General features: G+C 36.0%; 1 long non-coding RNA gene and 1 pseudogene across 1 annotated transcript; one reads left to right on the top strand and one right to left on the bottom strand.

Annotated features, from left to right (window-relative positions):
- Window positions 1–1,877: 1,877 nt before the first annotated feature.
- Window positions 1,878–4,432, bottom strand: LOC132638201 (uncharacterized). Its single transcript, XR_009581628.1, has 2 exons — window positions 4,162–4,432; window positions 1,878–2,194 (listed from the first exon to the last, which is right to left on the bottom strand). It is a non-coding gene; the product is annotated as an uncharacterized LOC132638201 (long non-coding RNA).
- A 904-nt stretch (window positions 4,433–5,336) lies between these two features.
- On the top strand, window positions 5,337–13,235 carry LOC132637169 (2-oxoglutarate-dependent dioxygenase AOP2-like; annotated as a pseudogene).
- Window positions 13,236–14,268: the final 1,033 nt, after the last annotated feature.

Raw genomic sequence — 14,268 nt, 5'->3', positions numbered from 1 at the left:
ACGTGTATCAAACCTAGCCTCGGATTTCGTTCTACCTGCCTTGGCATTGAAATGTGTGCATATAATAATCCACCACTAAATGAGTATGGGCGCTAGGTACTCTGGACATTTAACAATCAGGCTTTTTATAATTAAATAAATATATATCCCAAGATCCATTCCTTTACACTTTCGTCCCTAAATATATGTTATTGTCGCTTCTCGAGAATTTAATTTGCTAATTTTCAAAGCTAAATTGAATAAAATTAATTTAATATTTTAAAATTAAAATTTTGGGATTCGGAATTATGCTCAAAACACTAGTAGAAACAGAGGTTTTTCCCACCTTATTTACACCTAATCAGCTCACCGGGAAAATGCATGTTGAAAATAGATTTTCATTGAAACGTTGAAAACTTCCTAATTTCTTTATGTGAAAACACTACCATTTAGATATTTCCCACCGACATTTAGTGAAAATAGCAACTGAACATTTTTTAGTGAGAAAATAGTGAATTTTTATAGTAGAATTCTATAGGTTGTAATTCTGTCATACCATCGACATTTAGTGAAAATGCAAAAACTGGTTCCGTATGTTTCAGGGTAGATTCAAAATAATCCCTTCAATAAGCACTGAACAATTTTAGTTCTTCTAGTGTGAAAAGTTAACATTCATCTTTAATTTTTATATTATAACACAAATACATAGCTTTAATACTATTAATATATATTTTTAAAATTTGTAACACTATTAAATATATATATATATATATATATATATATATATATATATATATATATATATATATATTTTCCCACTGATGTTCCACGGAAAAATGTTTAGTGGTTATCCACTGAATGTCTGTGGGAAAAAACAAAATAGCAGTGTTTTCACACGGAAAAATTAGGAAATTTCCCAACGTTTAAATGGGAACCTGTTTCCCACCATGCGTTTTCACAGTGAGCTGATTCTGTGGGAATGAGATGGGAAAATCATGTTTTAGAATACAAATTTTCCACTAAATGTTAGTGAAAAAATATGTATTTCTAGCAGTATATAGTGTATACTCATTGGCATCAGGTAGCAAATCACATATCATGAAACTACCATGAGACCAGTGTCATACCCCCTTTTAACCGGAGTTAAATTAGAAGTATGACATATTGGAGATTCCTAAATTTGTTTTATTTTAAGGAGTCGCCACCTAATTATTTATGGTGAATTAGGACACCTAAAGTTTAAAGTTATGTTTAAAGTTAGCTCTGTTTAAGGTCTGCGAAACTTAAGATTCTAGGTAAGGGTTCAATTAGTCTAAAGGGAAGGTATTAGGCATCCTTTAAGACCCATTAACAATGGTTAACCAACCGGACTTATGATTAATTAGGCTAAGGGTAAATATAGTATTATAAATGTTTGGGGAATAACCTATAAATATAGCTAAAGTTTTTTAAAGTAAAAGGTAATAATGTTATTAGAAATAAGACATGTAAAAATAATAAGTTGTATAAAAGGATATTCCTAATGTTACTTCGTAAACACGACTTATAAATGTTGTTGATTTTTAAACGAAAGTGTAATAGTAATGTTTAAAATAATACTTGTAGAAAATGTAGTGATTTAATAAGAGTTTAATTATAAATAAACCAAAAGAAATGGGATGAGTGATGTTTCATATGTATTCCGATTATGAATTACGCTAACTAGCAGATTAAAATGCATTTGTAAAGTTATTGCAAGATTTATATTAATATTTTAACAAATGTGTATTTCAAGTGTTCTAAGATAAAGGCATAAATATTGATTCTTTTAACTCAAATATATATAGTCATGCTATTAAAAAATTATTCCAAATAAATGTTATCGATACTATATAAGCAGTTTAAAACATAACTAGAAGTGAATGTAATTTTGTAAAATTAACTACCCACAACTAAACTAAAACCCTTAATGTTACTAAAGTTTAATTAACAAGCACGAATGTCAGTCATACAATACATGTTAAATACACACAAAAATAAAAAATAGAGGAGTAGATATAATGAGAATGGGCTCATCCCATTTAGACTGTTGCCATCTGTTTGCAACTGGGCTTCGGCCCAGTAACAATTTATATGTGTTGTTGCGGACTGCCTGATACTGTATGGCATATGGGCCTCGGCCCAGAATTCGTTCACTGCGAACGGAAGGCTGACTCGAGAGGAGGATTTTGTTGGGCTTTGGCCCAACATCAAATGCGGGAGATGACGATTCCAAGGGACTCGTATGCGATATTCATGCATAAAAATAAAAGAAAAAAATTAGTAAAGTGAAGATATACAAAACATTCTTCAGATAGAGTGCGAAATAAGGACAAGATGTATATGCTAGTAGCACGCAGAGGGAGTCAATCATATATGACATGTAAGTGGAACCAAGTGACAAATTGTTAAGTTGAGAAGAGTGCAGTGATCCAATTAGCACAGATAGATTATTAAAGGGTAGGAATAGTTACAGAGATTTCCTTATATCATACTACAAGAGTAGAACCAAAGAACCATTTTTTTTACGGACACTTCACACGATTTCTGATTTTGTTCAATTGTAAGCTCAAAATTTCCAATTGCAATATTGAAATGAAGTCGTTAATGGCTGTTGGGATAGAGGCTAACACGATATTCTCCCAATATCATATCATAGTGACATAACAGAGCCACCTCATAAACACCAAACACTTGTCTTTGCCTTTTATACTCATGACTCAGAAGAGAAGGAAAACAAATAAAGCAAAATGCAACAGCCTACCATTGCTATTGCTATCACTACTCCTGGCAACATACACACACCCTATTCACTAGTTTTTACTCCTGTTCGTTTTTTTTTTTTTTTTATAAGAAAGTGTTAAAGGGAATATGATTAGAAGTAGTCCAACAAATAGGATCCCATTTAGCGAGACCAACTAATCAACATCTCTTCCCACCTCTATTTCCAAATTTGAATCACTCTTATTAGTTATAAAGAATGAGGTTCACATAAATATTTTGCATTCTCAACAGTGCAGGAGATCGTGCATATTTTCAGAATTCCTAGCTAAATGCAACAGCCACATGTGCAGGAAGGAGAGAGCATTTAACTGATTTTATACAAACACGGGACAACAATATAATGCATGAAAACCATATCAAATAAGTTTCCTTCAAGGCAATTATAACCTAAGGCAAAAGGATCATGTCTAATTTCATACTAGCAGTACCAACAGTAATTTTAGGCATAGAGTGTTTTAAGTGTTTGATCAAACAACCAAAAATGAACATGCGAATCAATACGAGGATATACATATTGGACAACTAGATTCAACTACTGCATACTAATGCTAGCACAGATAAATAAACCAAGATAGAACTAACTTATGTGCTAACATATATTAAGGCCGAACCAGCCAACCAATTTATATGCTGAACATGTCCAATAAACTACAAATTCAATGCTTAAAACAAACTTAGTTAAATGAGCCTGATCAGGTACCAATTTAACGGAAATGATCATATAGTATACAACCAACAATTTTGTCAACAAAGGACTTTAAACAGCCTTACAGGACTTAATAGAGCATTGGTGCAGGTTAGCAAACTATGGACTGGACAGATGTTAACCCAAATAGCTTATACGACAGTCGAGTTTTAAGTTAAAACTAAACACTTATGCATTTGAAAGCCAAACTGTATAATTTAGCAATCTTCACTAAATCATTTGAACAGATAAAAGAAAATACAAAAGTTGTAAACGATTCATGCTTCTCAATTCGCATACCGAAACTCTTACAAAATCAAATCGACCAAACCATGTCGCACTTTAAACAAGCAGAAAACAAAGCTAAAAATTAATTGGAAACCATCAAGATAGCAACAGAGCTCTGAAGTTTATACAGGCAGAAAACAACAGCGACTTAACATTGATTTCTAAAAATGAATTTAATCCATACGACACAGGTATCGACAAGAGGAATGCTTGATATCTACTTTCACAATACATCAACATAACAGATGTCCGAATATCAACACAAGCATCCCATATACGACATTAACATATTCCGAAGGCATGATTTTACACTAGAGACTCAAATTCATGTTTTTATTTCAAATAGGCAGATTCATCCGTGAAAGTAAAAAAAACAGAGAAAAGGTTAAAGCTTAAAATTCACCGACCTGTTGTGGGTGCAGTGAACGGAGGTCGTCGGGGTCTCGAATCTATGCTCGAACTCGAACGAACCCGAACCCGAACCCGATTAAAGTAACTAAAGTTTCAAAACGAAAAAATGAAAATAGAGTAATTGTTGGTCGCGGCTAAAGTTCACCGGAAAAGGAAAAATCAAGTGTGGAAGATAGTTGTGTCCCTCAAAACTGAATCAACTTTCTCAAAAGAAATCTGAAAAAAATCCCTCGAAATTTTTATATGCTTGACTTCGAAAAATAAAAGAGCAAACAGAAATAAGGTTTGGAATTTTCAAAACTCCTCCCTAGAAACAAATGGAATTCCCCTTTTTATAGGAAAATATGAGGGGAGAGAGGAGCGTATGAGCAATAGGAGTGGGAGACAAAGAGAAGTGGAAGGAGCATGAGGCGTGGGGGGACAAGGAGAAGTGGATGGAGTGGAAATGGTGGGAGGTGGGAGCGGCTAGAAGAAGGAGAAAGAGAGAAGGGGAGGGAAATGAAAGAGGAGGAGAGTTTTAGGGGTTTTAATTGTAGTGGGCCGGACCGGGTCGGGTAAAAATAGAATTGGGCTGGACCGGGTAAGGGAATTGGGCTGGTCGTTAGTGAGCTGATTTTTATTCGAAATGGGCTGATATAATGTGGGTTGGGTATTAAAATGTGGGTTGTTTATTTGGATAGGGACATAATATTGTATTTGCATTTCGGGTCATTAATTTGGCTGAAAATTGTTGATCCTTCCTCCGCTATTTAATTATTTTTGGGCTTCTAATTTAATAAATGGTATAATATATATTATGTAAAGACAATAAATAATTAATATATAAAAAAATATTTTGCAAAGTGTTGTCTTGTAATTAATTTAACGAGTCCAAACCCGAAAAAAATGAAATGATGACGAATCATCTAAAATTTGTAGTAAAGTAATACTTGTAATGTTGAAAATAAAAGTAATGATATTAGTAGTAGTGGCAATAAAATATTGTAAAAAATAAAGTATTTAGCTCGTCAGTAAATTTAGAAGCCCGAGTAAATTAAATAAAAGAGGGACAAAATTGGGTGTCAACAACCAGTATATATATATTTGGAAAGGAAGAGTAAAGAATATGTCCATTTGATATATCTGAAGGCAGCTTAGTGTATTCAAATCCACTATATTAGTAAATTCATCCATGGTCTCCAAGATTCCCACCATAGATTTTTGCAAGCCAGACTTGAAACCAGGTACTGCACAATGAGACTCAACAAAAGCTCAAGTCTTCCAGGCCTTGAAAGAGTATGGTTGCTTTGAAGCAATATATGATAAGATCCCAAAGGAAATTGGAGAAGCCATGCTTGATACTTTAAAAGAAATATTCCCATTGGAGTCCAAACTGAGAGAATATCTAGATAAACCCTTTGCTCGGTACCAAGACCTACTTCCACACACACCATTCAATGACATTAGGCGCACTGCCGATTTACTCCTCCCTGAAAGTGTTGAGACCTTTTCAATACCTTTTGGCCTGATGGAAATCCTCATAATAGGTATTATGCTTGCTTATCTTATTAACATACTAAAATGGCGAATGCGGAAAGAAAAACGAAGAAGAAATGAAGAGAAGCTAAGAATTTTAGAGAGAGAAATTCTGGAAGTATCTAAAGCTTCTCTGCAAAATGAAAAATGATTCAGTTGCCTTTTAGACAACTGTACACAGTTGTTATATACATAAGTCCCCTAAGAATCTTATAATACAGATGAGTACAGCTAATTAAATAAAGAGAAAAGAAAATATTCCTGGTCATTAACTTGGGCTTGCAACTAACTGGGCTGCTCTGTCATTTTTATTATGAGGCCCAACACCCCTCCCCCCCCCCCCCCCCTCAAGTTGGAGGGTAATAATACACCCAACTTGGGCAAAATGGAATGATGGAGGACCCCAGTCAAGGGCTTGGTGAATATATCTGCCAGTTGAGCAGTGGTAGAAACATGGTGAAGTGAAATAAGGCCATCCTGAAGCTTTGTAATGAAATGACAATCCACCTCGATATACTTAGTGTGCTCATGAAATACTGGATTATGAGCAATATGAATAGCCGCTTGATTTTCACAATAAACTAGGACAGTCCCAGAAACAAAAACACCAAAATCAGCCAACAAACGAACAGTCCAAGTCAACTCAGCCACCACCTTACTAATGGCTCTATATTCAGCCTTAGCTGAGGAAAAAGACACCACAGGTTGCTTCTTTACCTTCCATCCAACTAGAGAGTCACCAAGGAATACACAGAACCCAGAAACAGACCTACGAGTATCTGGACAGCGGCCCAGTCACTGTCACAATAGGCAGAAAGGGACAGATCAGGAGAGTGGCTAAAATGAATACCAACATCAGAAGAACCCTTAAGATAACATAGTATGTGCAGGGCAGCAGTCATGTGAGGAGTTCTGGGAGATTTCAAAAATTGACTCAAGTGCTGGACAGCAAAACACAAATCAGGCCTGGTGTGGGTCAAGAAATTTAATTTCCCAACTAGGCTTCTGTATGATTCAGGAGAAGATAACAGATCACCATCAACAACCTTTAACTTCATATTCAAATCCAAAGGACAGGTCACAGGGCTAACAGAATCACAATAGAACTCTAAGAGAAGATCATGAATGAATTTTCTTTTGAAGTAGGACAAGACCAGACTCTGAATAAGCCACCTCAGTGCCTAAGAAGTAATGAAGAACACCCAGATCTTTGATCTTGAATTGAAGGTCCAGAAACTGTTTGAGACTAGTAATCTCATCCAAATCATCACCAGTCAAAATAATGTCACCAACATACACTGCCAATAGAACAATGGAGGAACGGGACTGCTTGATGAACAGTGAATAGTCATTCATAGAGTGGATGTAACCCCTTGAGCATAGAGCTTGAGAAAGCTTTGCATACTATTTCCTTGAAGCTTGTATTAGCCCATAAAGGGACTTTTGAAGTAGCAAAAAAAAAGGTGAACCAGTAGGAGAAAAGACAGTAAGACCAGGTGGTAACTTCATGAAGACCTCTACCTCCAAATCACCATGGAGAAAGGCATTATTCACACCCAATTAAAATAAAGGCCATTTTTTCTTAACTGCAATAGAGATGAGACATTTAATGGTGGAAAACTTGATGACAGGATAAAAGGTCTCATTGAAATCTACACCTTCTACTTGAGTGTCCCCCTACAAACTAACCAAGTTTTGTATCTTTCTACAGACTCATCACCTTTATATTTGACCTTATAAACCCATTTGTAGCATATAGGCTTCTTGCCAGGTGGCAAGGAACCAACAGACCATGTATTGTTGGCCTCAAGAGCCTCAAATTCCTTATGCATAGCCTCTTACCATGCAGGAATTGAGGCAGCCTACTGATAAGACAGGTTCAAATGCAGTAGGTCCATCTAATGACTGAAAGCAAGAGAAAAAAGGAACTAGAGCCACATAGGAATGGAGAAATGGTACAGATGTAAGGTTGAAGGTGAGAGGGAAGGTGATGATCCCTAGAGGATCTTCTAGGTTCAACTGAGGGAACAACTGGAGGGACAGGGTCATGTGTAGGTGGTATAGCTAAATCAGGAAGATCAGACACTAAAAGAGGAGAAGTAGTGGAAGGTGGATCAGGTTCAGGTTACTGGGAAGAAAGAAGAAGAGTAGATGCACTAATAAAAGAGGTTAAAGGCTGAGCAAAAGGAAAGATGGATTTATGAAAGACTACATCCCTAGATATAAGAGTAGTGTTGGTGGTCAAATTATACAATTGATAGCCCTTCTTTCCTAGGGGGTAACTAATGAATACACAAGGGTCAGCTCTAGGCTGAAACTTTTTCCTATAGACCTTAGGGACAGTAGCAAAACAGAGGCTCCCAAAAGTTCGGAGATGAGAAAAAAACGGAGCATGACCATATACAAGTTCATAGGGGGATTTGTTGTGAAGTAAGGTGGATGGAAATCTGTTAATAAGGTAGGTAGTAGTAAGCAGACAATCACCCCAAAACATGAGTGGTAATCTAGATTGAAAGAGTAATGCCCTAGAGGTTTTCAGAAAATATCTATGCTTCCTCTCCACCACCCCATTTTGTTGGGGTGTATGTGGACAGGATGTTTGGTGCATAATTCAATGATCATGAAAAAATTGGCTATTGAAAGAGCTTGAACCTAATTCTAGAGCATTGTCACTCCTAACTGACTTGACTGAAGCATCAAATTGTGTTTTGACCATGGCAAAGAAAGCTTTTAACAAGAGAAATGCATTGCTTTTAGACCCCATAAGGTGGGTCCAAGTAGATCTAGTGTAATAATCAACAATGGTAATAAAGTACTTGGAACTACCATATATAGAGGTACTATAAGGTCCCCAAGAATCAACATGAATCAGTTGAAAAAGGGAAGCAGTTTTGATAGAACTAGTAGGAAAAGATAGTCTGGGCTACAAAGATTGTTGAGAAGAAAATTTACAGAGAATGGAAGAAATATCCTTCATTCTAGCAAAGGGTATATGTCCTAAACGATTGTGCCATAAAATCTCCATTTTATTTGAAGTGGAATGATTTATACAGGGAATAAGGATGACATCAGGCAATGGAGAAGTAGTAACAGAAGAACAACAATTAGAATTAACAGAAACATGAACAGAATTAACAGAAACAGGAATATCAAAAGAACCAGAAGCACAGCTATGCAAAGCAGATTGCTGATTGTTGGAGCTTGTAGAGTCCATCATCCAATTTGCCAACTTCCAGTGGCCTCTTCATTGAAGGGGCCTGTAGAAGACAGGAAAATTTAGTGAACAGGACAATGCAATCCAATTGAGTAACAAATTTGTGGACAGAAATGAGGTTGTAGTGAAAAGATGGTAGACACAGAACATTGTGTAAGGTGAAAGAGAGAAATTGTAAAGAGCCAGCGCATGTCACTTTAACTTTGTACCCATTTGGTAAATTTACTAGATAGGGGATGACTAAGGGTTTAATGTCAAAAAGAAAGTCTATGTTATAGGTCATGTGGTGGGTGGCCCCAGAATCTATGATCCAAATGCAATCAGGAACATTACCTAGCATGCAAGCACTAGAAACACTATTTATTTTATCAGCTAAAGATATAATACCAGTAAAATTTGCAAATGCTGATATCAGCTAAAGACTCACATTTCAAATTTGCAAATGCTGATAGCCGAGAATCTGAAATGTGAGTCTGCTGCAACATGAGCATCAACAGATTGTACTGCTCCTTGGTGAGAGTAGGAACTTGCTCTGAGGAGCTAGCATGATTAGAAGTGCCTCCACTTTGAACCTCAACAATTGCAATGGTTTTGTTGCCTTTGTTGAACTTAAAATGAGGGGGAAACCCATGAAGCTTGTAACACTTATCAATGAGGTGCCCAGCCTTCTTACAATACTTACACACCAAATTGGACTTGGGAAACTGATTATTGGGAGTAAAGCTAATTCTTTGAGTAAATTGCCTATTGGGAGAAGCAGTTTGTGCAGTGAAGGAGGCAGACTCAGTACTAAACTGACAGCTAGGAGTAACTTGTCTCTGTTTCTCATCTTGTAAGAGTATACTATAGGCTGAGTCCAAAGAGGGAAGGGGATCCATCATCAGTAAGTTACCCTTGATCCTCATTTAAGTCTCATTAAGTCCCCATGAGGAATTGGTAGAGCCTATTTTCTTCTTCCTCTTGGATAAGTGCTTCTTTAGCAGTACAGATGCACCTATTTGCATTCTTAGTGTGCATGAAGCTCAATTTATCCCAAAGTTTCTCGAGCTTATTGAAATAGAAGGCAATATCCAAACACCCCTGACTAGTGGAAGCTATCTCCTTTTTAAGCTCAAATATTCTAGTTTCATTCACAGTCCCATATCTCTTATTCAACTGAGACCAAATGCTCTGTGATGTTTCAGAGTACTGCACACTCTCAGCTATCTCAAGGGTAAGGGAATGAGTTATCCATGACATCACCAGATGATTAACCCTACTCCATTGCCTAAGCTGGGGTGAATCATCTAAAGGTTTAGTAAAACTCCCATCTACTAAAGCAATTTTGTTCCTAGCGAATAGAGAAACGACCATATTTCTTCTCCAACCCCCAAACCCAGTTCCAGAGAAAGGAACAGGAACAAGAGATATCCCAGGCACATCAGACATTGCAAGGTACAATGGACTCGAAGAGTCAGGAACGTAAGTAGCAGTAGTGGAACCATTAGCTGGTGCATTAGTTCCCATACTTATACAAACCAAAGCTACTTTAATAGACAATCAATAGAAAAGATTCAAGGAACGAATGCACCAAAATTGTTGCAAAAACTAAGCTTGGACAGAGCGTGATGTCACAAGTCTCAAATGCAAAGATTCTAGCCTGGAAACCCTAATGTTCAGGCGAAGTTACCAATTTTGTTGTAGAAACAGAGCTGTGCACAGATCACAATGTCAAATATCTCGATTGTGAAGACTCCAAATAAAAAAAACCCTAATTTTTTGCTGAAAACTTGAAAACAAACCCTAACTCTGTCAAAATTCAAAATCCAACCAAAATTGATGTGTGTCTGTGTCAACAAACACCACAATAAGCTTCAAATTGACCAAATCGCGTAAATCACCGATGAAGTTACCGGAGCTCCGGCGAAGAACAAAATTTCAAAAAAAAATATCAATGAAACTGTACGAGGGTAACATCGCTCAATTGGAAATCATATACTGAAGCAGAATCTCTGCTCTGATACCATATTAACATACTAAAATGGCGAATGCGGAAAGAAAAATGAAGAAGAAATGAAGAGAAGCTAAGAATTTTAGAGAGAGAAATTCTGGAAGTATCTAAAGCTTCTCTGCAAAATGAAAAATGATTCAGTTGCCTTTTAGACAGCTGTACACAGTTGTTATATACATAAGTCCTCTAAGAATCTTATAATACAGATGAGTACAGCTAATTAAATAAAGAGAAAAGAAATTAAATATTCCGGGTAATTAACTTGGGCTTGCAACTAACTAGGCTGCTCTGTCATTTTTATTATGAGGCCCAACATACCTTTTGTGATCATTCCTTTGCATTAGATTATTGATTCAAGCAAGAGTAAGAGTAATTATACTACTATTAAATCTCTATTTTTCCACTGATTTCCCACTGAAAAATGTTCAGTGGCTATTTCCCACTAAATGTGGGTGGGTAAAACCTAAACCATAGTGTTTTCACACGAAAAAATTAGGAAGTTTCTTAGTGTTTCAATAGGAACATGTTTCCCACAATGCGTTTTTCCAATGAGTTGTTCAGTGGAAATGAGATGGAAAAATCATATTTTATAGCACAAATTTCCGACTAAATTTCAGTGGGAAAAACTTGTGTTTCTAGAGGAGTTAGGGGTCCGTTTGATCAGTGAATAAGTTATACTTGAATTATCAGTATTTATTTTGTGGATATACTTTTATTAGTTGATATTTGGTTCATTGGATTAATAATTGGATGTATAAAACATCATATAAAATATTTATTTGATTTTACATCAGATATAGGAACTTTAATTTTTCAATTTTAAACTTAATTTTCTTAAAGAATTTTTTCCACTAATAAAAGTAACTTCAAATTAAAGAAGGAAATTTAAGGGGTTCTAAAGGAACTAATCGTGATGATTCAGTCCTAAGAAAGTCTTTGCAGAAAAGAAAATAAGCAAACAAAGGAGGAGAATTCGAAAAAAGCATCTTCATTTCCAACAAATTCACACGAGGCCCAGGTACTCCAGTGACTAGCTAGAGTGCATGCTACCACATTCGCCTCACGATAGATGTGTTGTACGGGAGGATGTTTTTAAAGGACTTGAATTTGGTCTGAAAGCTTCCTCTCTCCCCGCAAGCAAAGACGAGATCACCACTTCTCTCAACAATGGACTTCTCTTACTTCGTAACCTTAACCTTAAATGTCTTTTCATAGATCCTCGAACCTCTGACAGCAGAATTAATCTCAATGCATGCGTTCTTTCTCTCGTCTCCTCATCCGCATATCCTTCTTTTTTCCTTTTTCTTTTGGCCGTTTTTGTTAGGCATTGAACCTCACCATATGTGTTGAGTGGCGTCCTTCCGTCCCTAATACCTAAATAGAGTTCCGGCTATGGAGCCTAAAGCTTAAACCATGGCAGTTATAAGCAGTAAGCTCGCCTAGTCTTTCGCCCAACCTTTACCTGGGAGAAGAGTATTTGAGGATGGCATTTTTGTCATTTTGTTGTTTTACCTCAGAAATAGTAATCCCAGGATTGTTATTCCATCACGTCTTTTAATTTAAATACAATCACCTTATATTACTATTTCTACAAGTTTTATATGTTTAATTTAATCATATAAGTAAATTAATTTGTCAGTAATGTGGTAAATACCTACTCAAAGTCACTTATGGAATTGAATGAAATGCTGAAAAGGATGATTTTGGAGAGTCTAGGGATAAAAAATTACATTGATGAATTCTTGGCTCAAAACTCTTTTTGTTTGCTGCTTATAAATTACAAGAAGGAAGTTTCACAAGGTGAAAATGTGAGTAAACCAAGAATGATTGGCCACACAGACACTGGATTCTTGACCATAGTGAAACAAGATCAAGCTGGATTGCAAGTTCAGATGAAAAATGGAGACTGGATTGAGACCAATGTTTCCCCTAATTCCTTTGTCGTTTTAGTTGCGGATTCATTGATGGCAAGTGATTCCCGGTAAAAACTTACCTGTATTTCAAATTTATACGAAGCCAATAAATACATGACATGATTGAGATTACTTATTATATTATCAAAACAAGCTGAAAAAGGAAGTATTTTGTGTAAATTGTTACAGGCATGGACAAATGGTCAACTATCACCTTCTTTCCACAGAGTAAAAATGGCGTGCGACATTGATAGGTCCTCCATTATGTTATTTGCTTCGCCAAAACCAGGTTACATCGTAGAGGCCCCAAAAGAACTAGTGGATCAGGAACACCCGATGCTTTTCAAGCCCTATGACGTCGCTGGATACTATAAACATGTTATATCCGGAATTGGTTACGGAGCTAGAGATCTTCTCAAGGCTTATTGTGGAATTTGAATTTGTTCCTATTCTTATGCTTTAGCTTTAATTTCTATGTTTTATGTTGGTATCCTTGCTCTTTATTCCTCCAAAATAATATTACTCACAACTTTTGATCTTAATAAGCTTTCCTGTTTCTTATGTTTGTAATGACTGCTTTATGCTTTCAATGATGCTTATTTTTATACTTTTGAGTTGTTCTCTATTGGAGAATGAAGATTAATCAAATTTCTCAAATGGTTCTCAAGTTAAGAAAATCAGAGGCGAATCTAGGATTTCTGGAGCATGGGTTCACCACTCAATTTTCAATCAACTGCACCATTTAGTCTTTTGTAGTATATGTTCCCGTAGGTAGTATTATACTAATTTTAGAAAATATATACATAAAATACCTAATTTTTGGCCAGACCATGTGTTCACGTGCTCCAAAAAAAGGCCCTAAATTCGCCACTGAAGAAAATCATGGAGTAAAGTCATTTTGCTTTGTTTTGTATTTATGAAGTAACTCAAGTTAAGAAATTATGGAGCAAAGTCATTTTGTTTTGGAGAAACACTGTTATAAAAAATTAGCATAGTTGGAAGAGGGTTGTCAACCAAAGAACTAATTTTTTAATTTGGTTAAATATGGGGAAATCAGACCTGGTTGAATATCACTCATAGGTATTATTAAAAAAGGGCATATTTGCTTAATTTCACATACTTTAAGGGCATATTTGGCACTTCTTAACTGTTATATCCCATATTTTGTACATTCGGATATTTCAAGATAGTCGTGGTAAGTTAAGGGCAAGACTATTTTCCGGAATTATTTTAATACACAAGTTGTTTATTAGTATGGAAATGTTGAGAAAGGCTAAGGGTAAAAAGAGAAATTCACAAGTATTCAAGAAAGTTCATGAAGGGCCAATTTGGCCGTGTGTGTGGGTCCCACCCATGGCTTGGCCAATTACTTTAGGCCATGAGGTGGGGCATGTATATACATATATATGTAGGTGAGGGCTTACATAGCAAGACTCATTCTTCTTCTTAAAAATTTCAAGAAACTTCAAGA

This window comes from Lycium barbarum, chromosome 4 (genome assembly GCF_019175385.1).
Source record: "Lycium barbarum isolate Lr01 chromosome 4, ASM1917538v2, whole genome shotgun sequence".
NCBI lineage: Eukaryota > Viridiplantae > Streptophyta > Magnoliopsida > Solanales > Solanaceae > Lycium > Lycium barbarum.
The sequence above is the reverse complement of the archived record's forward strand: the minus strand, read 5'-3'. Positions and strand labels throughout refer to the sequence as shown.